This window comes from Staurois parvus, unplaced genomic scaffold, assembly GCF_062004578.1.
Source record: "Staurois parvus isolate SC_StPar_1 unplaced genomic scaffold, SC_StPar_1.0 ptg002155l, whole genome shotgun sequence".
Classification (NCBI taxonomy): domain Eukaryota; kingdom Metazoa; phylum Chordata; class Amphibia; order Anura; family Ranidae; genus Staurois; species Staurois parvus.
Genome location: NW_028319951.1, coordinates 96393 through 122436, shown reverse-complemented (window position 1 = coordinate 122436; position 26044 = coordinate 96393). Strand labels below are relative to the sequence as shown.

Below are 26044 nucleotides of genomic sequence, written 5' to 3'. Positions count from 1 at the left end.
ACAATTTTGGAGAAAGAACAAAACCTATATTTTTTTACTTTTTGCTATTAAACATGTCCAGTAAAAAAATGTTAAAAAAAACAAAATTACCTCATAAATTTAGGTCAGAATGAATTCTGCTCCAAAAAAAAAAAATCCCAATGTGTGTAAATTAATTGGTTTACGTGAAAAGTTATAGCATTTACAAATGGCGGTATAGATACAGGAATTTCTTTTTTTCTTCAGCTAGTAATGGCGGCGATCGGCGACTTATAGCAGGACTGCGGCGGGCATTCTGACACTGGGGGGGAACTGACTTTGTGTCACTGGGGATGTCGGTGACACCGATACATTGATTTAAAAAAAAAAAGCACGGACACTGTACTAATAGCACTAGGCAGGAAGGGGGTTAACATGAGGGGCGATCAAAGGGTTAACTGTGTGCTGGGAGTGTTTTACTAGGGAGCGGTGTGTTAGTGCTTCACTGTAATCACACTGCTCTGGATGGCTGTGGTGGGCAGTGTGCCTGAGCTGACAGGGAGGAGGACTGTAAACAAAACAGTCTTCCTCCCCGTCGATGATCGTCAGAAATCACCAGGCGCCGGCGAGTAATTACCGACCGGGACCCGGTGATTGACAGCTGCGTTCGCGAATGACGTCGTCGGTAGGGCGCGCACCCCCTACTCAGAAATGTAAAATCACATACAAAATACATATACATATATATATATATATATATATATATATACACACACACACACACACACACACAGACACACACACATATATACACACACACGTGATTTTGCGCACCCGTGGCGCCCTGTAGCAGTATTCCTGCTATAGGACGGTCAGGAAGCGGTTAAAGCACTTAAAGTGATTGTAAAGGCGTAAGGTGCTTTACCTGCATGAAGGTGAAAAAGCCTTCAGTGTGCAGCGGCCCCCACAGCCCCCCTAATACTCACCTGAGCCCAATCTCAGTCCAGTGATGTGTAAAAAAGACTCGACTTTCCCAGGTCTCTCCCTGCTCATTGGCTGAGACACGGCACTGGGAGCCATTGGCTCCCTCTGCTGTCAATCACAGCCTGTGCAGAAGGGGCAGGGCCGAGCCCCGCTTTGCTGTGTCTTTTGGTTGCAGAGAGCAGGGCTCAGGGACGAGCACGTACCAGTGTCCCCACAGCAAGCAGCTTGCTATGGGGGCACTGCTCAAGAGGGAGGAACTAAAAGAGCTGGTGGGGGAGCTGAGGAGTATCGGGGCTGCTCTGTGCAAAACCACTGCACAGAAGTATGACATGTTTGTTATTAACCCCTCGCCTACCGGGCACTTGAACCCCCTTCCTGCCCAGGCCAATTTTCAGCTTTCAGCACTGTGGCACCTTGAATGACTATTGAGCAGTCATGCCACACTGTACCCATATGACATTTTTAGCATTTTTTCAAATATATACAGCTTTCTTTTGGTGGTATTTAATCACCAGTTTTGTTTTTTTACTTTTTGAAAAAAAACAAAAAAAGACCAAACATTTTGAAAAAACAAATCTCTTAGTTTGTTATAAAATTTTGCAAACAGGTAATTTTTCTCCTTCACTGATGTGGGCTGATAGGCAGCATTGATGGGCACTGATGAGGCAGCACTGATGGGTACTGATGAGGCAGCACTGATGGGTACTGATGAGAAGGCACTGATGGGTACTGATGAGAAGGCACTGATGAGGCAGCACTGATGGGTACTGATGAGGCAGCAATGATGAGGCAGCACTGATGGGTACTGATGAGGAGGCACTGATGAGGCAGCACTGATGGGTACTGATGAAGCAGCACTGATGAGGCAGCACTGATGGGTACTGATGAAGCAGCACTGATGGGTACTGATGAGGAGGCACTGATGGGTACTGATGAGGAGGCACTGATGAGGCAGCACTGATGGGTACTGATGAAGAGGCACTGATGAGGCAGCACTGATAGGCAGCACTGATGGGTACTGATGAGAAGGCACTGATGGGTACTGATGAGGAGGCACTGATGAGGCAGCACTGATGGGTACTGATGAGGAGGCACTGATGAGGCAGCACTGATGGGTACTGATGAGGAGGCACTGATGAGGCAGCACTGATGGGTACTGATGAGGCAGCACTGATGGGTACTGATGAGAAGGCACTGATGGGTACTGATGAGAAGGCACTGATGAGGCAGCACTGATGGGTACTGATGAGGCAGCACTGATGGGTACTGATGAGGCAGCAATGATGAGGCAGCACTGATGGGTACTGATGAGGAGGCACTGATGAGGCAGCACTGATGGGTACTGATGAAGCAGCACTGATGAGGCAGCACTGATGGGTACTGATGAAGCAGCACTGATGGGTACGGATGAGGAGGCACTGATGGGTACTGATGAGGAGGCACTGATGAGGCAGCACTGATGGGTACTGATGAAGAGGCACTGATGAGGCAGCACTGATAGGCAGCACTGATGGGTACTGAGGAGGAGGCGCTGATGAAGAAGCACTGATGGGTACTGATGAGAAGGCACTGATAGGCAGCACTGATGGATACTGATGAGAAGGCACTGATGGGTACTGATGAGGAGGCACTGATGAGGCAGCACTGATGGGTACTGATGAGGAGGCACTGATGAGGCAACACTGATGGATACTGATGAGGGGGCACTGATGGATACAGATGAGGAGGCACTGATGGGTACTGATGAGAAGACACTGATAGGCAGCACTGATGAGTACTGATGAGAAGGCACTGATGAGGCAGCACTGATGGGTACTGATGAGGCAGCACTGATGAGGCAGCACTGATGGGTACTGATGGGGAGGCACTGATGAGGCAACACTGATGGATACTGATGAGGGGGCACTGATGAGGCAGCACTGATGGATACAGATGAGGAGGCACTGATGAGAAGACACTGATAGGCAGCACTGATGGGTACTGATGAGGCAGCACTGATGGGTACTGATGAGAAGACACTGATAGGCAGCACTGATGGGTACTGATGAGAAAGCACTGATGAGGCAGCACTGATGGGTACTGATGAGGCAGCACTGATGGGTACTGATGAGAAGACACTGATAGGCAGCACTGATGGGTACTGATGAGAAAGCACTGATGAGGCAGCACTGATGGGTACTGATGAGGCAGCACTGATGGGTACTGATGGGGAGGCACTGATGAGGCAACACTGATGGATACTGATGAGGGGGCACTGATGAGGCAGCACTGATGGATACAGATGAGGAGGCACTGATGGGTACTGATGAGAAGACACTGATAGGCAGCACTGATGGGTACTGATGAGGCAGCACTGATGGGTACTGATGAGAAGACACTGATAGGCAGCACTGATGGGTACTGACGAGGAACCACTGACTGGCGGCAATGATGGACACTGAATGACAGCACTCACGCCCTCCTGAACTAGACGACTGCGCTGTAGACGTCATTTGACTATACCCCGGTCACCAAGTGGTTACAGAAAAAAAAAAAAACACGCTGGTAACAGCACTTTTTTGTAGTGTTTTAGTAGCATTTAGGAGCAAAAAAAAAAAAGCGTTTACTGTTTTTTTTTCTACTAGAAAACGCTCCAAAAAAACTCCACAAAACACAGTTTTTTTCTGCTCCCTAACGCTGAAGCACAAAACACACAAATAGCCTGAAGTAGTGTGCATGGACACAGAGGAGAACACTATTTTGCTTCTAGGAGCAGAAAAAAAAATGCTATCAGCAGCTTCCAGGGGCTTATAAAATACGCTAGTGTGCATTGAGCCTAAAATGGCAACCAGCATTTTTTGTTACACTATAATAACAGGAACATGTAACAAATAAAAAGTAGACATGATCCTTTTTTGGCAGCAAAAGGTAGAAATGCTCTTTAAGAACCAGTTCACAGTCCATGCGTTTCAGTTGCGTTTTTTCTGCATCCAACACGCCCAGAAAGTAGGTGATATGGTTGTCAGTGTCATAGTTCACATCAGTGCTTGCAGTTCCAGTGTGTTCTCATTGCAGAAAAAAAAAGTAGAACAGGCTGCATTTTTTCTGCACAGAACTGTACTGGAAAGCGATAAAATGCATCAAAAACGCACAGAACGCACCAATAATGCACTGGAACACACCAAAAAGAGCACTGGAATGCACCAAAAACACATGGAAAACACCAAAACAGCACTGGAGCGCACCAAAAACACACAGAACACACCGAAATGCACCAAAAATGTACTGGAATGCACCACAAATGCACAGAACACACCAAAACAGCATTGAAGCACACTAAAAACGCACTGGAATGCACCAAAACCGCACTGGAACGCACTAAAAGCGCACGGAACACACCAAAACAGCACTGGAGTGCACTAAAAACGCACGGAACACACCAAAACAGCACTGGAGTGCACTAAAAACGCACGGTACACACCAAAACAGGACTGGAGCGCACCAAAAATGCACTGGAATGCAACAAAACAGCACTGGAGCACACTAAAATGCACAGAACACACCAAAAAATGAATTGAGCACACTAAAAACGCACAGAACACACCAAAACAGCACTGGAGCACACCAAAAAATGCTATAGAATACACAAAAACAGCACTGGAGCGCACCAAAAATGCACTGGAATGCACCAAAACCGCACTGGAGCACTATAAATGCACGGAACACACCAAAACAGCACTGGAGCGCACTAAAAATGCACAGAACACACCAAAATAGCACTGGAGTGCACTAAAAACGCACGGAACACACCAAAACAGGACGAGCGCACCAAAAACGCACTGGAATGCAACAAAACAGCACTGGAGCACACCAAAAACGCACGGAACACACCAAAACAGCACTGGAGCGCACTAAAAATGCACAGAACACACCAAAATAGCACTGGAGTGCACTAAAAACGCACGGAACACACCAAAACAGGACGAGCGCACCAAAAACGCACTGGAATGCAACAAAACAGCACTGGAGCGCACCAAAAACGCATGGAACACACCAAAACAGCACTGGAGCGCACCAAAAACGCACGGAACACACCAAAAACACACTGGAGCGCACCAAAAACGCATGGAACACACCAAAAACACACTGGAGCGCACCAAAAACGCTATAGAATACACATGTCCCTATTTAAATGAAAGAAAAAGAGTGATTAATTGGAATGCATAAAAATGCACCAGAAAGCATCAAAAAACGCCAAGTCGCACCCTATAGTCCACAATGACAGCGGTCATATCGGTGCGGTTCTGGCTTGATGGGAGACGCACCGATTTCTAAGGTAGCACATGCACTACTTTTGGTGCGATTTACATACATTTCTGTGTCAGAAGTCTTCCAAATCGCACCTGAAATCGGAGTGTCACTCGACTTTGAAATCCTGCGACTTCATTGTAAGTCATGTGGTTTCAAAATCGGCTTGATGTGAAGGGTGGGGGGGGGGGGGGGGGGGGGAGTCAGATGAGGTGTAGAGAAATAGGTTATGGATTGGGAGGGGGAGGGTTACAGAGGTGAGAATAGGGCAATAAAACGAAGGGTTCAATTAGGAGAGAGAAGCTCCGCCTTCATTCTGTTATCTCCCAACAAGCAGCTTTATCATACAAATAAAAGAGTTTTCTGGCCCCACTTACCAAAGGTTCAGCCATAATCTATGGGGAGAGGGAGCAGCTCTTCATCACTGGTGTCCTCGGAGCAGCTCTGGCACTGATGGGTGATCACACACACAATCAGCACCCTGACAGTCATGACACACCATGGAGATGGATGACATCACACACTACCAGTAATCCTCATGACATCATCCAGCTACTTGCTCTGCTGAGCATTTTTAAAGTGAACCTGAAATCATTTTCTTCTCTATTCTTATGGGTCCAATTCCTTTTTTTGGTTGCATTAAAACTCAAGTTAACATGGATTGGTGTCGGTTCACATACAGTTGTGTTCAAAATAATAGCAGTGTGTTGAAAAAAGTGAATAAAGCTGAAAATCCTTCTAATAGCTTCTATTTCCATCCACACAAATGCATTGGGAACACGACACATTCTATTCCAAATCAAAACATGAAGAAAAATACATCAAATTTGTGTTGTTCCTCTAAAACAATTGAAGAAAAGTGAATATTAGACGGTTCAAAAAAAATCGCAGTGTTTGTATTCTTCTTTACAAACTCAAACATTCACTATATAAACTGAGAAATGTTTGAAGATGTTGCTTTCCTTTGAATGACTTCATGAATATTTGGTTGTAGTCGCACTGTTTCTGAGAACTGCTGTACATCTGTGTTGCATGGAGTCACCCAACTTCTGGCCCCAGTGATCCGGTATTCCAGCCCAGGATGATTGGACTACATTCCACAGTTCTTCTCTATTTCTTGGTTTTGCCTCAGAAACGGCATTTTTGATGTCACCCCTCAAGTTTTCTATTGGATTAAGATTCGGGGATTGGGCTGGCCACTCCATAACGTCAATCTTGTTGGTCTGGAACCAAGATGTTGCACGTTTACTGGTGTGTTTGGGGTCGTTGTCTTGTTGGAACACCCATTTCAAGGGCATTTCCCCTTCAGCATAAGGCAGCATGACCTCTTCAAGTATTCTGATGTATTCAAACTGATCCATGATCCCTGGTATGCGATAAATAGGCCCAACACCGTAGTATGAGAAAAATCCCCATATCATGATGCTTGCACCACCATGCTTCACAGTGTACTGTGGCTTGAATTCAATGTTTGGGGGTCGTCTGACAAACTGTCTCCGCCCACTAGACCCAAAAAGAACAATCTTACTTTCATCAGTCCACAAAATGTTGCACCATTTCTCTTTAGGCCGGTCAATGTGCTCTTTGGCAAATTGTAACCTCTTCAGCATGTCTTTTTCCCAACAGTGGGACTTTGCGGGGGCTTCTTGCAGATAGCTTGGCTTCACATAGGCGTCTTCTAATTGTAACAGTCCTCACAGGGAACGTCACACCTTCTTTCATCTTCCTGGAGCTGATTGTTGGCTGAGTCCGCGCCATTTTGGCTATTCTTCTATCCATTCCAATGGTAGTTTTTCGCTTTCTTCCACGTCTTTCAGGTTTTGGTTGCCATTTTAAAGCATTTGCCATCATTTTAGCTGAGCAGCCGATCATTTTCTGCACTTCTTTATGTTTTCCCCTCTCCAATCAACTTTTTAATCAAGGTACGCTGTTCTTCTGAACAATGTCTGGAACGACCCATTTTCCTCAGAATTTCAGAGAGAAATGCACTGTAACCAGCATGTACAACATTTGCTGCCTTCCTTCCTTAAATAAGGGCAATAATTGCCACCTGTTTTTCAAAGAATGAATGACCTCACTAATAGAACTCCACACTGCTATTATTTTGAACATGCCCCTTTCAATGAGTGATTCAATGACACAGAATCAGCAGCATGCATGTCATGACTGTTGGGTCTGTTGGATTTCTATTACTCTACTACACCTGCTAGTAAATTATTTGCCATGTAGAAATATCATTTCCACCAAAAACAGTGATTGATCCGGTTAGTGATGTCTGACTGCTATTATTTTGAACACAACTGTATATGAGGCCTGGATGAGGTTTGAACCGCATCCAATCAGCAGGACATGTGAAATAACATTGCTTCCTATATTGCCTGTTCACATACACTATATTGCCCAAAGTATTGGCCCCCCCTCCAAATCATGTGATTCAGGTGTTCCAATCCCCTCCATGGACACAGGTGTATACAATCCAGCCCCTAGGCATGCAGACTGCTTCTACAGACATTGGTGAAAGAATGGGTTGCTCTCAGGAGCTCAGTGACTCCAAGCGTGGTCCGTGATAGGTTGTCACCTGTGCAATAAGTCCATCCGTGACATTTCCTGGCTACTAAATATTCCACGCTCAACTGTTAGTGGGATTATAACAAAGTGGAAGCAACTGGGAACAACAGCAACTCAGCCACCAAGTGGTAGGCCACGTCACATGACAGGGCGGGGTCAGCGCATGCGCAGAAGTCACCAACTGTCTGCAGAGTCAATAGCTAAAGACCTCCAAACTTGGTGTGGCCTTCAAATGAGCCCAACAGCAGTGTGTAGAGAGCTTCATGGAATGGGTTTCCATGGCCGAGCAGCTGCATCCAAGGCTACATCACCAAGTGCAATGCAAAGCGTTGGATGCCATGGTGTAAAGCACGCCACCACTGGACTCTAGAGCAGTGGAGATGTATTCTCTGGAGTGTCCAATCACGCTTCTCTGTCTGGCAATCTGATGGACATGTCTGGGTTTGGTGATCGCCAGGAGAACAGTACTTGCCTGACTGCATTGTGCTAAGTGTAAAGTTTGGTGGAGGGGGGATTATGGTGTGGGGTTGTATTTAAGGGGTTGGGCTTGGCCCCCTAGTTCCAGTGAAGGGAACTCTTAAGGCGTCAGCATAGCAAGACATTTTGGACAATTTCATGCTCCCAACTTTGTGGGAAGAGTTTGGGGATGACCCCTTCCTGTTCCAACATGACTGCACACCAGTGCACAAAGCAAGGTCCATAAAGACATGGAGGATCCAGTTTGGGGTGGAGGAACTTGACTGGCCTGCACAGAGTCCTGACCTCAACCCCATAGAACACCTTTGGGATGAATTAGAGTGGAGACTGTGAGCCAGGCCTCCTCCCCCGACATCAGTGCCTGACCTGACAAATGTGCTTCTGGAAGAATGGTCCAACCTTCCCATAGACACCCTCCTAAACCTTGTGGACGGCCTTCCCAGAAGAGTTGAAGCTGTTATAGCTGCAAAGGGCGGGGCCAACTCAATATTGAACCCTACGGACTAAGACTGGGGGGCCATTAAAGTTCATGTGCGTGGAAAGGCAGGCGGCCCAATACTTTTGGCATTATTGTGCATGTCTGGTGTACTGGTGTTGAGGATTCAGTGTGGATTGAAAAAGAGTTCTGGACAATTTCTGAGCAGTGCGGTCCGGTTCAGGTGCGGATTACAGGCTATTGACTTCTATGGGAACTTTTTCTAAACCGCACATCATCAGTTGTGAACGGGATAACATCCTCATCTGAACAGGATGTGAACCTGACCGAAGGCACTGCTCAGAGATCAGAGCTGTCAATCACAAATCTGTCTCCTTTCTAGCAGTGTTATTGGTCAGGTACGGGAAAACCTGTCCAACCACGCTACTTAGCATCTACAAGACAGATTTAAATGGGACCAAATGTCAAATGTACAGTACTTGGTCCCTCTGGGAGTTAAAGAGGTTCAAATTTAAAAATGAAGGTTTACAAAAAAAAAGTGTCATACTTCTCTGCTCTGTGCAATGCTTTTGCACAGACCAGCCCTGATCCTCCTTTTCTGGTGTCCCCCACTCCTGGCTCCTTCCCCGCCCCTGAAAGCTGTTTTCTATGGAGGCACTTGAGCGGGCTTGCTCCCGAGCCACCCTGTCTGCATCTATTGATGACCCCGCATTCACTATATCTGGTCTCCCCAGACCCCGCATCCGCTATATCCGGTCTCCCCGGACCCCGCATTCACTATATCCACTATATCAGGTCTCCCCAGACCCCGCATTCACTATATCCGCTCTCCCCGGACCCCGCATTCACTATATCCGCTCTCCCCGGACCCCGCATTCACTATATCCGCTCTCCCCGGACCCCGCATTCACTATATCCGCTCTCCCCGGACCCCGCATTCACTATATCCGGTCTCCCCGGACCCCGCATTCACTATATCCGGTCTCCCCGGACCCCGCATTCACTATATCCGGTCTCCCCGGACCCCGCATTCACTATATCCGGTCTCCCCGGACCCTGCATTCACTATATCTGGTCTCCCCAGACCCTGCATTCATTATATCCGGTCTCCCCGGACCCTGCATTCACTATATCCGGTCTCCCCGGACCCTGCATTCACTATATCTGGTCTCCTCGGACCCTGCATTCACCATATCCGGGCTCCCTGGACCCTGCATTCACTATATCCGGTCTCCCCGGACCCTGCATTCACTATATCTGATCTCCCACAGTACACACAACATGAAAATGCAATTACTGTAGTAAATATAAACTGCTAAATACCTTTTCTCATCAGCATTTTATAGCAGTCTTGTGACTTCTATCAGTGTCCAGCAGAGCACTGGTTAAATCTTGTAGGAGGAGTTTTCTTTCTGCTTTAGGAGGATGCAAAACCCCTGACCTCTGTCTGGACAGTGCTAATTGGCCCTGTGCTGATCACATGCACCCTCCCAAGAAAAAAACCTCTCTACCAATACACACCAAATTGAGTATGTGCAGAGTGACTCCACACTATGTGTCTTATCAGGAGATTAAGGGAGACACTGGAAGAAGGGGAGGATCAGAGAAGACAGGATCAAACAGCCTTTTTACACAATACAGAGGATTAACCCCTTAGGTTCCACAGTGAGTATAACAAGCATGCTTTACTGCATCTACAGACTGATTGTACTGTTGGGGGGTTAGGAACACTTTACGTTAAAACAATTTTTTGGTATAGGATAGGGAAGGGATAACTGGCCATGCAGTGATGTGGGATAACTGGCCATGCAGTGATGTGGGATAACTGGCCATGCAGTGATGTGGGATAACTGGCCATGCAGTGATGTGGGATAACTGGCCATGCAGTGATGTGGGATAACTGGCCATGCAGTGATGTGGGATAACTGGCCATGCAGTGATGTGGGATAACTGGCCATGCAGTGATGTGGGATAACTGGCCATGCAGTGATGTGGGATAACGGGCCATGCAGTGATGTGGGATAACTGGCCATGCAGTGATGTGGGATAACTGGCCATGCAGTGATGTGGGATAACTGGCCATGCAGTGATGTGGGATAACTGGCCATGCAGTGATGTGGGATAACTGGCCATGCAGTGATGTGGGATAACTGGCCATGCAGTGATGTGGGATAACTGGCCATGCAGTGATGTGGGATAACTGGCCATGCAGTGATGTGGGATAACTGGCCATGCAGTGATGTGGGATAACTGGCCATGCAGTGATGTGGGATAACTGGCCATGCAGTGATGTGGGATAACTGGCCATGCAGTGATGTGGGATAACTGGCCATGCAGTGATGTGGGATAACGGGCCATGCAGTGATGTGGGATAACGGGCCATGCAGTGATGTGGGATAACGGGCCATGCAGTGATGTGGGATAACTGGCCATGCAGTGATGTGGGATAACTGGCCATGCAGTGATGTGGGATAACTGGCCATGCAGTGATGTGGGATTGCTGACAAGTTTGCTGGACATTAGGCGGCAGCATGCAGTGCGCAGCAAGATGGCGGCTCGCCAGTTTCTGGGACCAGCGTAGCATCACATTGTGTCCATTCTTAAAGCAGAGCTCCCCCAAAAGGGGAAGTTCCACTTTAAAAACTGGTCCCCCGCTCCCCGTTAAGGATTGGCACCTTTGGGGAGCAGGAGGAAGCATGTACCCGAGATTGACAGGTACTCACTCCCTCTCCTGCTGCAATCGCGTAGGCCAGGGGTCTCCAAACTTCCTAAACATAGGGCTAGTTTACTGACCTTCAGACTTTAGGGGGGGCGGACAGTGGCTGTTGGGAGTAGAAATTGTCCTGGCATCAGTGGGAGTAAACACCACATCTTTGGTATTGGGGGAGGAATAGCACCCTGTCATTGGGGTATGTGGGAGTAATAGTGCTCAGTTGTGTCAGTGAGGCGGGAAACGGTGCCCCATCGTTGCCGTCACTGAGGGGGGGGGGAAACGGTGCCCCATCGTTGCCGTCACTGAGGGGGGGGGGAAACGGTGCCCCATCGTTGCCGTCACTGAGGGGGGGGGGAAACGGTGCCCCATCGTTGCCGTCACTGAGGGGGGGGGGAAACGGTGCCCCATCGTTGCCGTCACTGAGGGGGGGGGGAAACGGTGCCCCATCGTTGCCGTCACTGAGGGGGGGGGAAACGGTGCCCCATCGTTGCCGTCACTGAGGGGGGGGGAAACGGTGCCCCATCGTTGCCGTCACTGAGGGGGGGGGGAAACGGTGCCCCATCGTTGCCGTCACTGAGGGGGGGGGGAAACGGTGCCCCATCGTTGCCGTCACTGAGGGGGGGGGGAAACGGTGCCCCATCGTTGCCGTCACTGAGGGGGGGGGAAACGGTGCCCCATCGTTGCCGTCACTGAGGGGGGGGGAAACGGTGCCCCATCGTTGCCGTCACTGAGGGGGGGGAAACGGTGCCCCATCGTTGCCGTCACTGAGGGGGGGGAAACGGTGCCCCATCGTTGCCGTCACTGAGGGGGGGGAAACGGTGCCCCATCGTTGCCGTCAGTGAGGGGGGGGAAACGGTGCCCCATCGTTGCCGTCAGTGAGGGGGGGGAAACGGTGCCCCATCGTTGCCGTCAGTGAGGGGGGGGAAACGGTGCCCCATCGTTGCCGTCAGTGAGGGGGGGGAAACGGTGCCCCATCGTTGCCGTCAGTGAGGGGGGGGAAACGGTGCCCCATCGTTGCCGTCAGTGAGGGGGGGGAAACGGTGCCCCATCGTTGCCGTCAGTGAGGGGGGGGAAACGGTGCCCCATCGTTGCCGTCAGTGAGGGGGGGGAAACGGTGCCCCATCGTTGCCGTCAGTGAGGGGGGGGAAACGGTGCCCCATCGTTGCCGTCAGTGAGGGGGGGGAAACGGTGCCCCATCGTTGCCGTCAGTGAGGGGGGGGAAACGGTGCCCCATCGTTGGTGTCAGTGAGGGGGGGGAAACGGTGCCCCATCGTTGGTGTCAGTGAGGGGGGGGAAACGGTGCCCCATCGTTGGTGTCAGTGAGGGGGGGGAAACGGTGCCCCATCGTTGGTGTCAGTGAGGGGGGGGAAACGGTGCCCCATCGTTGGTGTCAGTGAGGGGGGGGAAACGGTGCCCCATCGTTGGTGTCAGTGAGGGGGGGGAAACGGTGCCCCATCGTTGGTGTCAGTGAGGGGGGGGAAACGGTGCCCCATCGTTGGTGTCAGTGAGGGGGGGGAAACGGTGCCCCATCGTTGGTGTCAGTGAGGGGGGGGAAACGGTGCCCCATCGTTGGTGTCAGTGAGGGGGGGGAAACGGTGCCCCATCGTTGGTGTCAGTGAGGGGGGAAACGGTGCCCCATCGTTGGTGTCAGTGAGGGGGGGGAAACGGTGCCCCATCGTTGGTGTCAGTGAGGGGGGGGGGAAACGGTGCCCCATCGTTGGTGTCAGTGAGGGGGGGGGAAACGGTGCCCCATCGTTGGTGTCAGTGGGAGGAATAGTGCCCCATCATTGGTATCAGTGGGAGGAATAGTGCCGCATCATTGGTATCAGTGGGAGGAATAGTGCCCCGTCATTGGTATCAGTGGGAGGAATAGTGCCCCGTCATTGGTGTCAGTGGAGGAATAGTGTCCCCATCATTGGTGTCAGTGGGAGGAATAGTGCCTATCATTGGTATCAGTGGGAGGAATAGTGCCTATCATTGGTATCAGTGGGAGGAATAGTGCCTATCATTGGTGTCAGTGGAGGAATAGTGCCTATCATTGGTATCAGTGGGAGGAATAGTGCCCCATCATTGGTGTCAGTGGGAGGAATAGTGCCCCATCATTGGTGTCAGTGGGAGGAATAGTGCCCCATCATTGGTATCAGTGGGAGGAATAGTGCCCCATCATTGGTGTCAGTGGGAGGAATAGTGCCCCATCATTGGTATCAGTGGGAGGAATAGTGCCCCATCATTGGTATCAGTGGGAGGAATAGTGCCCCATCATTGGTATCAGTGGGAGGAATAGTGCCCCATCATTGGTATCAGTGGGAGGAATAGTGCCTATCATTGGTGTCAGTGGAGGAATAGTGCCTATCATTGGTATCAGTGGGAGGAATAGTGCCCCATCATTGGTGTCAGTGGGAGGAATAGTGCCCCATCATTGGTATCAGTGGAGGAATAGTGCCCCATCATTGGTATCAGTGGGAGGAATAGTGCCCCATCATTGGTGTCAGTGGAGGAATAGGGCCCCATCATTGGTATCAGTGGGAGGAATAGGGCCCCATCATTGGTATCAGAGGGAGGAATAGTGCCCCATCATTGGTGTCAGTGGGAGGAATAGTGCCCCATCATTGGTATCAGTGGGAGGAATAGTGCCCCATCATTGGTATCAGTGGGAGGAATAGTGCCCCATCATTGGTATCAGTGGGAGGAATAGTGTCCCATCATTGGTATCAGTGGGAGGAATAGTGCCTATCATTGGTGTCAGTGGAGGAATAGTGCCTATCATTGGTGTCAGTGGGAGGAATAGTGCCTATCATTGGTATCAGTGGGAGGAATAGTGCCTATCATTGGTGTCAGTGGAGGAATAGTGCCTATCATTGGTGTCAGTGGGAGGAATAGTGCCTATCATTGGTATCAGTGGGAGGAATAGTGCCTATCATTGGTATCAGTGGGAGGAATAGTGCCTATCATTGGTGTCAGTGGGAGGAATAGTGCCCCATCATTGGTATCAGTGGGAGGAATAGTGCCCCATCATTGGTATCAGTGGGAGGAATAGTGCCCCATCATTGGTATCAGTGGGAGGAATAATGCCCCATCATTGGTATCAGTGGAGGAATAGTGCCCCATCATTGGTATCAGTGGGAGGAATAGTGCCCCATCATTGGTGTCAGTGGAGGAATAGGGCCCCATCATTGGTATCAGTGGAGGAATAGGGCCCCATCATTGGTATCAGTGGAGGAATAGGGCCCCATCATTGGTATCAGAGGGAGGAATAGTGCCCCATCATTGGTATCAGTGGGAGGAATAGTGCCCCATCATTGGTATCAGTGGAGGAATAGTGCCCCATCATTGGTATCAGTGGGAGGAATAGTGCCCCATCATTGGTATCAGTGGGAGGAATAGTGCCCCATCATTGGTATCAGTGGGAGGAATAGTGCCCCATCATTGGTGTCAGTGGGAGGAATAGTGTCCCATCATTGGTATCAGTGGGAGGAATAGTGTCCCATCATTGGTGTCAGTGGGAGGAATAGTGTCCCATCATTGGTATCAGTGGGAGGAATAGTGCCCCATCATTGGTATCAGTGGGAGGAATAGTGCCCCATCATTGGTGTCAGTGGGAGGAATAGTGCCCCATCATTGGTATCAGTGGGAGGAATAGTGCCCCCTCATTGGTATCAGTGGGAGGAATAGTGTCCCATCATTGGTATCAGTGGGAGGAATAGTGTCCCATCATTGGTATCAGTGGGAGGAATAGTGCCCCATCATTGGTATCAGTGGGAGGAATAGTGCCTCATTGTTGACATCAGCAGTAGTAATTATATCCCATTGTTGGTGAGAGGAAAGCAATAGTGTCTTGTATCAGTGGGAGGAAAAGTGTCCTGAGGGCCAGATAAAGGCAAGCAAAGGGCCCCAGTTTGGAGACCACTGGCCTAAGCGATTGAAAGCAAAGTTGTCCTATAGTTTTTGTAGCCGCTGACTTTTTTTTACAGTTTCACTGGAACTCTGCTTTTAGTATAAGTTGTATATAAATACCACCAAAAAAACGCTCTATTTGTGTGAAAAAAAATGATATAAATTTTGTTTGGGTACAGCATTGCATGACCGCGCAATTTGCATTCAAAGTGCGATGGCTGAAAATTGGCCTGGCCAGGAAGGAGGTATCAGCACCCGTTATTTAACCACTTCCCATCGGCCCATGTATATAAACGGCCGGACAGGAGCAGTGCAGGGCGGGTGGCCATTTATAAACATCCTCCCTCTTCCCTGCCTGTGTGCGCTCCCTAGGAGTGTGCGGCACTGCGATCGGTGACAACTGTGTCCGGAACACCGAACGCTGTACAGGACCTCTGTGTGAGGTCCCGATCATCTGATCACTGATTGGCCAACCAGTGATCACATGAATAGTAGTAAACAAGATGTCACTTCTGACATCATTGCTTACTACTAGTGTAATCTGTGAATGATCACAGAGGTCACATGGTACAGGGCTATTCACAACAGCTTTGCACCATGTGACAAGCTGTGACCAATCACAGCTCACACAGTATTTCTCAATGGCTGCAGGAATGCAGCCAGAGAGAAGGAGAAATGATTGCTTTTATAGCCTTTATGGGTGTAAAAGCAATCAGTGTAAACAAAAAAAAAAAAAAATCTTCATCACCCCCCACAAGTAGTACAGTGTCACTATGGTAACACTGTAGTGCTAGGGTGACAGTATGTAAAAAAATATAAAAAATAAAATTAAAAATGTAAAAAAAAAAATGTAAAAAAAAAATTATTTTTGGTTATAAATTTTTTTTTTTTTTATTAAAAAAGATAGCTGAATACATTTTGGCCAAGATTTATGAAGAAAGATTATTTATTTGCAAAATTTTATAAATAAAACTTTTTTTTTTTTTTAAATGTTTGGACTTTTTCATTTATATAGCAAAAACGTAAAAATCCCAGTGGTGAATAAATACCACCAAAATAAAGCTGTATCTGTCTAAAAAAAAAATGTTAAAAAATTCATATGGGTACAGTGTTGCATGACCGCGCATCACTGAGAGACAGGATAGCAACAAAAAAATTCAGCAGAAATGCATGTCTAACAAATGATGCACTGATTTGCATGTTCATGAGGGAAACAATCTTGTCCCTGACATCCTTGGACAGCTCTTTTGTCTTTGCCATGGTGGAGAGTTTGGAATCTGATGGTTTGATTGCTCCTGTGGACAGGTGTCTTTTATACAGGGAACACAATGAGATTATCAGCACTCCCTTTAAGAGACTGCTTCTAATCTCAGCTTGTTACCTGTATGAAAGACATCTGGTAGCCCAAAATCCTGCTGAATGATAGGGGATCAAATACTTATTTCCCTCATGAACATGCAGATCAGTCATCATTTGTTAGACATGCATTTCTGCTGAATTTGTTGTTGCTATTCTGTCTCTCAGTGTTGCAATACACCGAACATTTGATTTTTAGACCGATCATTTCTTTGTGAGTGGGCAAACATTCAAAATCAGGAGGGGAGCAAATACGCATTTCCTTCACTGTGTATGTGTATATATATATATATATATATATATATATATATATATATATATATATATATATATATATATATATACACACAGTGGGGCAAAAAAATATTTAGTCAGCCACCAATTGTGCAAGTTCTCCCACTTAAAAAGATGAGAGAGGCCTGTAATTGGCATCATAGGTAGACCTCAACTATGAGAGACAAAATGAGAAAACAAATCCAGACAATCACATTGGCTGATCTGGAAAGAATTTATTTGCAAATTATGGTGGAAAATAAGTATTTGGTCACCTACAAACAAGCAAGATTTCTGGCTCTCACAGACCTGTACCTTCTTCTTTAAGAGGCTCCTCTGTCCTGCACTCATTACCTGTATCAATGGCACCTGTTTGAACTTGTTATCAGTATAAAAGACACCTGTCCACAACCTCAAACAGTCACACTCCAAACTCCACTATGGTGAAGACCAAAGAGCTGTCGAAGGACACCAGAAACAAAGTTGTAGACCTGCACCAGGCTGGGAAGACTGAATCTGCAATAGGCAAGCAGCTTGGTGTGAACAAATCAACTGTGGGAATAATAATTAGAAAATGGAAGACATACAAGACCACTGATAATCTCCCTCGATCTGGGGCTCCACGCAAGATCTCCCTCCGTGGGGTCAAAATGATCACAAGAACGGTGAGCAAAAATCCCAGGACCACACGGGGGACCTAGTGAATGACCTGCAGAGAGCTGGGACCAACGTAACAAAGCCTACCATCAGTAACACACTACGCCGCCAGGGACTCAGATCCTGCAGTGCCAGACGTGTCCCCCTGCTTAAGCCAGTACATGTCCGGGCCCGTCTGAAGTTTGCCAGAGAGCATTTGGATGATCCAGAAGAGGATTGGGAGAATGTCATATGGTCAGATGAAACCAAAATAGAACCGTTTGGTAGAAACACAACTCGTCGTGTTTGGAGGAGAGAGAATGCTGAGTTGCATCCAAAGAACACCATACCTACTGTGAAGCATGGGGGTGGCAACATCATGCTTTGGGGCTGGACCAGCACGACTGATCCATGTACAGGACAGAATGAATGGGGCCATGTATCGTGAGATTTTGAGTGCAAACCTCCTTCCATCAGCAAGGGCATTGAAGATGAAACGTGGCTGGGTCTTCCAACATGACAATGATCCCAAACATACCACCCGGGCAACAAAGGAGTGGCTTCGTAAGAAGCATTTCAAGGTCCTGGAGTGGCCTAGCCAGTCTCCAGATCTCAACCCCATAGAAAACCTTTGGAGGGAGTTGAAAGTCCGTGTTGCCCAGCGACAGCCCCAAAACATCATTGCTCTAGAGGAGATCTGCATGGAGGATGGGCCAACATACCAGCAACAGTGTGTGCCAACCTTGTGAAGACTTGCAGGAAACGTCTGACCTCTGTCATTGCCAACAAAGGATATATAACAAAGTATTGAGATGAACTTTTCATATTGACCAAATACTTATTTTACACCATAATTTGCAAATAAATTCTTTCCCAATCAGCCAATGTGATTGTCTGGATTTGTTTTCTCATTTTGTCTCTCATAGTTGAGGTCTACCTATGATGCCAATTACAGGCCTCTCTCATCTTTTTAAGTGGGAGAACTTGCACAATTGGTGGCTGACTAAATACTTTTTTGCCCCACTATATATATATATATATATATATATATATATATATATATATATATATATATATATATATATATATATATATATATACACACATACACACACTTACACATACACACGTGATTGTGCGCACCGTGCCGCCCTGTAGCAGTAGATCTGATATAGGGCGGTCAGGAGGCAGTTAATCAGTACAGCATTCATTTGTGGAAAAAAAAAATTAAAAATGGAGTGCCCAAGACTACGCTTGCTCAGAAACCAAAAGAAAACAATACATTGCATCAGACCTTGTATTCTGTCTTACGAGGATTTTCGTAATGCCCCTTTCACGCGGGCGTCAGTTTTTCGTCCGTTCCGGTATTTTTTAACAGAAGAAAAAAATTTTCCGTTAAAAAAAAAAATATATAGTTTTCATCCGTTAAAAAGAAACAGATATGATCAGATGCGGACATTAACGGATGTAAACAGATGATCATCCGTTTACATCCACTAATCCACAGAAATACATGGCTGTCCAGTTTTCATCCATAAACGGACAGATGAAAGACGGACATACGGAACGCCCGTGTGAAAGGGGCCTAACTCTAGTAACCTCGTTTTTTTATATGATACTAGCATGCAAATAAAAAAAATGGACGATCATTCCTCCGACATTGTCATTGTGTGTACCAGGCTTTACACTTCGTTCGGTGTGATCCCTCTATGCAGACAATATTTCAATTGTTCACCACAGATGATAGTGGCAGTATTAGGCTCCATACATACTAGCATGTTTTTTTTTTTGTTTTGTTTTTTAACACTGGATAAAAAAAATAAAAACCGCTGGTAATATTGGTTTTTAGTAGTGTTGAGAAGCATTTAGGAGAGCTAACTTTTTATTAGCGTTTTTACTGTACATGTAAGAAGAAAAAAAAAAAAAAAAAGCTGATAGGACCGTTCAATATTTTCTTCTACCAGAAACATGCTCCCAAAAACTCTACAAAAATATTTTGTCTGCTCCCAAAACACCAAATCTTGAAAGACGCTACTAGCCTAAAATAGTGTACATGGACACATAGAACACTAAAAGCTCCTAGGAGCAGAAAGGAAAAAAATGCAGCTTCCAGGAGCTTTAAAAAAAATGCATGGAGCCTCACTGTCAACCATAACAAAAAAAAAAAAAAAACACATACATACATACATACAGTGGGGATGGAAAGTTTGGGCACCCCAGCTAAAAATTTGTATTAATGTGCATAAAGAAGCCAAGGAAAGATGGAAAAATCTCCAAAAGGCATCAAATTACAGATTAGACATTCTTATAATATGTCAACAAAAGTTAGATTTTATTTCCATCATTTACACTTTCAAAATAACAGAAAACAAAAAAATGGCGTCTGCAAAAGTTTGGGCACCCTGCAGAGTTAATATCTTGTACTGCCCCCTTTGGCAAGTATCACAGCTTGTAAACACTTTTTGTAGCCAGCCAAGAGTCTTTCAATTCTTGTTTGAGGTATCTTTGCCCATTCTTCCTTACAAAAGTCTTCCAGTTCTTTGAGATTTCTGGGCTGTCTGTCATGCACTGCTCTTTTAAGGTCTATCCATAGATTTTCAATTATGTTGAGGTCAGGAGATTGTGAAGACCATGGCAACACCTTCAGTTTACGCCTCTTGATGTAATCCCCCGTGGATTTCGAGGTGTGTTTAGGATCATTATCCATTTGTAGAAGCCATCCTCTCTTTAACTTCAGCTTTTACACAGATGGCATCAAGTTACCATCCAAAATTTGCTGAAATTTAATTGAATCCATTTTTCCTTCTACTCGTGAGATGTTCCCTGTGCCACTGGCTGCAACACAACCCCAAAGCATGATTGATCCAACCCCATGCTTAACAGTTGGACAGAGGTTCTTTTCATTAAATTCTGTGCCCCTTCTTCTCCAAACGTACCTTTGCTCATTCCGGCCAAAAACTTCAATTTTAACCTCATCGGTCCACAGAACTTGTTTCCAAAATGCATCAGGCTTGTCTATATGTTCATTTGCAAAGTTCAAACGATGATTTTTGTGGTGAGGACGTAGAAGAGGTTTTCTTCTGATGACTCTTCCATGAAGACCATATTTGTACAAGTATCTCTTTATAGTGGAATAGTGTACCACAACTCCAGTGTCTGCCAGATCTTTCTGGAGGGATCGTGCAGTCAAATGTGGGTTTTGAATTGTTTTTCTCACAATCCTGCGAGCTGTTCTGTCTGATATTTTTCTTGGTCTTCCAGATCTTGCTTTAACTTCCACTGTTCCTGATGACTGCCATTTCTTAATTACATTCCGAACAGAGGATATTGACATCTGAAAACGCTTTGCTACCTTCTTATAGCCTTCTCCAGCTTTGTGAGCGTCAACTATTTTCAGTTTCAGTTTTCTAGACAACTGCTTAGAGGAACCCATGGTGCTGATTGTTGGGGCAAGGTCAGATGAGTCTGGGCATTTAAAACCTTTGAGATTGACATCACCTGGTCTTCCCAGACGATGATTGAGAACAATCCATGACACTGGCAGGTCTCAGCTTGGCAAAGGGGGCAGTGCATGCTATAAATTCTGCAGGGTGCCCAAACTTTTGCAGACGCCATTTTTTTGTTTTCTGTTATTTTGAAAGTGTAAATGATGGAAATAAAATCTAACTTTTGTTGACATATTATAAGAATGTCTGATCTGTAATTTGATGCCTTTTGGAGATTTTTCCATCTTTCCTTGGCTTCTTTATGCACATTAATACAAATGTTTAGCTGGGGTGCCCAAACTTTCGATCCCCACTGTATATACATACACACACACATACAAATACAAGAACTACAAAAAAATATAGAAAACCACCACAACAATCCCATCAACAATGACTTTGAGGTAAGCACTGCAACCAAGAATGTACAAATACAGCTCAGTTAGGAGGGCAGTACAAAGAGAGAAAAAAAAGGGGGAGCAGCAGAAACCCCACACACTCCCATCTGATTGTACTCTGGATAGCCTCAATCATGTATGTAGCACCCAATCATTTGGCTGTACCATGACATACTGTCCTCACCATGAGGTATGGATGTAGTCCCCATTATCAGGACCCGTGGATGTATTGTGCAGATCTCCAGTCTTGCATTCAGCTCCTCTACTACCAATGATGTACACAATGTAAAACTTCACAGTTAGGTATCCTAAAGCTCATCCACCATGTCATCTATGGAGCCCATGGTCCCTGTATCAGGTGTCATGTGACTTTCAGTTGGTCTGTATAGGTCCCTTACCGAGACTCAATCGGCAGCACAGGTCCCCTACCGTGACCCAAGCGGCAGCACAGGTCCCCTACCGTGACCCAAGCGGCAGCACAGGTCCCCTACCGTCACCCAAGCGGCAGCACAGGTCCCCTACCGTAACCCAAGCGGCAGCACAGGTCCCCTACCGTCACCCAAGCGGCAGCACAGGTCCCCTACCGTCACCCAAGCGGCAGCACAGGTCCCCTACCGTAACCCAAGCGGCAGCACAGGTCCCCTACCGTCACCCAAGCGGCAGCACAGGTCCCCTACCGTCACCCAAGCGGCAGCACAGGTCCCCTACCGTAACCCAAGCGGCAGCACAGGTCCCCTACCGTCACCCAAGCGGCAGCACAGGTCCCCTACCGTCACCCAAGCGGCAGCACAGGTCCCCTACCGTCACCCAAGCGGCAGCACAGGTCCCCTACCGTGACCCAATCGGCAGCACAGGTCCCCTACCGTCACCCAAGCGGCTGCACAGGTCCCCTACCGTGACCCAATCGGCAGCACAGGTCCCCTACCGTCACCCAAGCGGCAGCACAGGTCCCCTACCGTCACCCAAGCGGCAGCACAGGTCCTACTAATCATGCATGGTGACAATTCTCAGTCATGTATCCTACAGCTCCTCTACCATGAAACACGCATGAAGCATGTCCCTCGATCATCAGTCACATACAAGCTCCTTCATAAAGAGATCCTGTGTCAGCAGTCAGACTCAAAGCCCAGATCTCCTGTAATATCCGTGTAGTATGACACGTCTCTGTTGTGGCGGGATATCCATTCTACATACATGACATCTATGTAGCAGGAATTCAAACACCTCCCTACCATGTGACATGGACAGCACCTATTCCCGGGACACACGTCTGGGTCATGCAGCTCCTCTACTAATATTCATACATCCAATGTGAAACCTCTCCGTCTAGTGTCCTGCAGCTCCTCTACTATTAGCTATGGATGCAGCTCTTATCACCAGGACCCATATATGTAACATGCAGCTCCTCTACCATAGGCCATGGATGCATCTCCTATCTTCAGGACCCATAAATATGACATGCATGCAGCTCCTCTACTACTCATCATATATGAAATATGAAGCCTCTTGGTTTAGTATCCCAAAGCTCCTCTACTATTCACCATGGATGCAGCTAATATTAGGACACATCTGGAGTATGCAGCTCTTCTACTTTGCATGCAGCTCCTCTACTACTAAAGCATACATGCAATGTGAATCTTTTCAGTTTAATACCTTTTACCTCCCCAACCACGAGCCATAAATGCAGGACACAGAAATGTAACATGCAGCTCTTCAATCTCGCATGCAGCTCCTCTACTACTATTAGGACACATCTGGAGCAAGCAGCTCTTGAATTGTGCATGCAGCTCCCCTACCATGAGCCATGGATGCAGCTCCTATCATCAGGACCCATAAATGCAACATGCAGCTCCTCTACCACGAGCCATGGATGCAGCTCCAATTACCAGGACCCATGATGTGGAGCATGCAGCTCTTCAATTGTGCATGCAGCTTCCCTACCACGAGCCATGGATGCAGATCCTATTACCAGGACCCATATTGTGGAGCATGCAGCTCTTCAATTGTGCATGCAGCTTCCCTACCACGAGCCATGGATGCAGATCCTATTACCAGGACCCATATTGTGGAGCATGCAGTTCAATCGTGCATCCAGATCCTCTACCATGAGCCATGGATGCAGCTCCTATTACCAGGACTCATGATGTGGAACATGCAGCTCTTCAATCGTGCATGCAACTCCGCTACCACGAGCCATGGATGCAGCTCCTATTACCAGGACCCAGGATATGGAGCATGCAGCTCCTCTATCATGAGCCATAAATGCAGCTCCTATTACCAGGACCCATGATGTGGAGCATGCAGCTCAATTGTGCATGCAGCTCCTCTACTACGAGCCATGGATGCAGCTCCTATTATCAGGACCCATAATGTGAAGCATGCAGCTCCTCTACTACAAGGAATGGATGCAACTCTCACTACCAGGAGCCATGATGTGGAGCATGCAGCTCCTCTACTACAAGGGATGGATGCAACTCTCACTACCAGGAGCCATGATGTGGAGCATGCAGCTCTTCCGTTGTGCATGCAGATCCTCTACCATGAGCCTCAGATGCAGCTCCTACCATCAGGACTCATAAATGCAACATGCAGCTCTTCAATCATGCATGCAGCTCCTCTACCACAAGCAATGGATGCAGCTCTCACTACAGGACCCATGATGTGGAGCATGCAGCTCCTCTACTACAAGCTGTCTATCCCATATCTCTATGGCAGGCTTCCCTGTCACACAAGAACCCCCCATAGTGCTGCCATGTCCTGTAGCCTGTATCCCCTCCCCCACCATGGGCCCTCTATACGCCTCCTGGGCTCCTCTACTAGTCCTGTGTTCAGTGTGAAGCCCCCCAGCCACACACAGCATCCCCCCCATGTATCACGTCCCCCCGCCCTGCACACAGCCCCTGTCAGCGCCATCACACCACCACCTACCGTGACAGCCGACCTCCCCACCACGTCCTCTCCCAGCTGAGTCCGGTGTAACCCAAACAAATCCCCCTCCCTCCCCTTCTCCGGCCAAGACAACAACACCCCACCCTAGGATTGGTCCGCCCAGCCAACTGCCAGCACCCGGTTCGCCCATTGGCCACGCAGCGAGCTCGCGCGTTCCAAGCCTCGCTGTCGGCTCACGGCCCTGGGAGACGTTTGGCTACTATGGCAACAGTGGAGTTACAGCAGTGGGGCGGGACGTTGATGACACTTGGGGGGGGGGTGTCTGACCAATGAGCGGCCGCCTGGTGTTGATAGTCCAGGGGCAGGCAGCAGTGTTGAATATACAAGGTCACCTGTGTCAGGTGACCTCCATCGCCGCCCTTCGAACACCCAGACCACTCTTTATTGGAGGATCAGAATATGGTGGGCGTTGGCCTTTTTTTATTTTTTTTTTCCGCAACAGTTCATAAAATCTGTATTATCAGTAAAAAAAAAAACACAAACACGATAAAATGTACGCATTTCTGGCCAAATATAAAAGACGAGGTTGTGCCAAGTAAGTAGATACCCAACATGTCAAATCTTAAATACTGCCGTTCAGGCCGTCAATTGCACAGTCATGCAATAATGTGCCCACATGACATTTGTATCATTATATTGAGACAGAGATTTCTTTTGGGTTTTTTTTTTGTGAAAAAATAAAATTTCCAATTTTTTTTTTTTCCGTAATGTCTACCTTCATTTTGTAAAGCGCTGCGCAAACTGTTGGTGCCATATAAAATATGTAGAATAATTATGATTTCTGTTATAAAATGTAAATCAAAAATTAAAATAAAAAATCGTTTATAAATTTAGGCCAAAATATTTTCTTTACAATTTCTGTTATAAAATCTTACAAATAATCGTTCTTTATAAATTTAGGCCAAAATATTTTCTTATTATATATATTATCTATTATTTATTTATCTATATATATTATCTATTATTTATATTATCTATATATATTATCTATTATTTATCTATATATATTATCTATTATTTATATTATCTATATATTATCTATTATTTATTTATCTATATATATTATCTATTATTTATCTATATATATTATCTATTATTTATCTATATATATTATCTATTATTTATATTATCTATATATTATCTATTATTTATTTATCTATATATATTATCTATTATTTATCTATATATATTATCTATTATTTATATTATCTATATATTATCTATTATTTATCTATATATATTATCTATTATTTATTTATCTATATATATTATCTATTATTTATATTATCTATATATTATCTATTATTTATTTATCTATATATATTATCTATTATTTATATTATCTTACAAATAAAATTTTCAATTTTTTTTTTTTTCTGTAATGTCTACCTTCATTTTGTAAAGCGCTGCGCAAACTGTTGGCGCCATATAAATCCTGTATAATAATTATGATTTCTATTATAAAATGTAAATAAAATTAAAATAAAAAATCGTTTATAAATTTAGGCCAAAATATTTTCTTTACGATTTCTGTTATAAAATCTTACAAATAATCGTTCTTTATAAATTTAGGCCAAAATATATTCTGCTGCATTTCTTTAGTGAAAATAACCCAAATCAGTATTAATTA

The 26044-nt window shown here is 46.3% G+C and overlaps 1 protein-coding gene across 1 annotated transcript in view; it reads right to left on the bottom strand.

Annotated features, from left to right (window-relative positions):
* Positions 1 to 24488, bottom strand: part of AGBL5 (AGBL carboxypeptidase 5) — a 160131-nt gene extending 135643 nt beyond the window's left edge. Inside the window, exon 1 of the mRNA XM_089665235.1 lies at positions 24394 to 24488. The gene's annotated coding sequence lies outside the window, so the exon portion shown is untranslated. The remainder of the gene's footprint in view (positions 1 to 24393) is intronic.
* Positions 24489 to 26044: the final 1556 nt, after the last annotated feature.